Raw genomic sequence first — 1,362 nt, forward strand, 5'->3', positions numbered from 1 at the left:
TTGGAGCTAATAATTTTGAGTTTAAGCCTCAGCTAGTTGCTTTAATGCAACAGAACTGCAAGTTTTATGGACTTCCATCTGAAGATCCTTACCAGTTTTTAACTGAGTTCTTGCAAATTTGTGAGACTGTAAAGACGAATGGAGTAGATCCTGAAGTCTACAGGCTCATGCTTTTCCCTTTTGCTGTAAGAGACAAAGCTAGAATATGGTTGGATTCACAACCTAAGGATAGCCTGGACTCCTGGGAGAAGCTGGTCACGGCCTTCTTGGATAAATTCTTTCCTCCTCAAAAGCTGAGCAAGCTTTGAGTGGATGTTTAGACCTTCAAACAAAAAGATGGTGAATCCCTCTATGAAGCTTGGGAAAGATACAAGCAGTTGACCAAAAGTTGTCCATCTGACATGTTTTCAGAATGGACCATATTAGATATATTCTATTATGGTCTATCTGAGTTTTCGAAAATGTCATTGGACCATTCTGTAGGTAGATCCATTCACCTAAAGAAAACGCCTACAGAAGCTCAAGAACTCATTGACATGGTTGCAAATAACCAATTCATGTACACTTCTGAGAGGAATTCCGTGAATAATGGGACACCCCAGAGGAAGGGAGTTCTTGAAATTGATGCTCTGAATGCCATATTGGCTCAGAACAAAGTGTTGACTCAGCAAGTCAACATGATCTCTCAAAGTCTGAATGGATGGCAAAATGCATCCAACAGTACTAAAGAGGCAGCTTCTGAAGAAGCTTATGATCCTGAGAACCCTACAATAGCAGAGGTAAATTACATAGGTGAACCTTATGGAAACACCTATAATTCATCATGGAGAAATCATCCAAATTTCTCATGGAAGGATCAACAAAAGCCTCAACAAGGCTTTAACAATGGTAGACGCAATAGGCTGAGCAATAGCAAGCCTCTTCCATCGTCTTCTCAGCAACAGACAGAGAATTCTGAACAAAACACTTCTAATTTAGCCAATTTAGTCTCTGATCTGTCAAAGGCCACTTTCAGTTTCATGAGTGAAACAAGATCCTCCATCAGAAATCTGGAGGCACAAGTGGGCCAGCTGAGTAAGAAAGTCATTGAAACTCCTCCCAGTATTCTCCCAAGCAATACATAAGAGAATCCAAAAGGAGAGTGCAAGGCCATTGATTTAATCAATATGGCCGAATGCACAAGGGAGGAGGAGGACGAAAATCCTAGTGAGGAGGACCTCCTGGGACGTCTCTCAAGCAAGAGGGAGTTTCCTATTAAGGATCCAAAGGAATCTGAGGCTCAAATAGAGACCATAGAGATTCCATTAAATCTCCTTCTGCCATTCATGAGCTCTGAAGACTATTCTTCCTCTGAAGAGGATG

The 1,362-nt window shown here is 41.3% G+C and overlaps 1 non-coding gene across 1 annotated transcript; it reads right to left on the reverse strand.

Moving 5' to 3' along the window:
- Positions 1-300: 300 nt before the first annotated feature.
- On the reverse strand, positions 301-406 carry LOC112713138 (small nucleolar RNA R71). Its single transcript, XR_003158117.1, has one exon. It is a non-coding gene; the product is annotated as a small nucleolar RNA R71 (small nucleolar RNA).
- Between the last annotated feature and the right edge of the window lie 956 nt (positions 407-1,362).

Source organism: Arachis hypogaea, chromosome 1 (assembly GCF_003086295.3).
Source record: "Arachis hypogaea cultivar Tifrunner chromosome 1, arahy.Tifrunner.gnm2.J5K5, whole genome shotgun sequence".
NCBI lineage: Eukaryota > Viridiplantae > Streptophyta > Magnoliopsida > Fabales > Fabaceae > Arachis > Arachis hypogaea.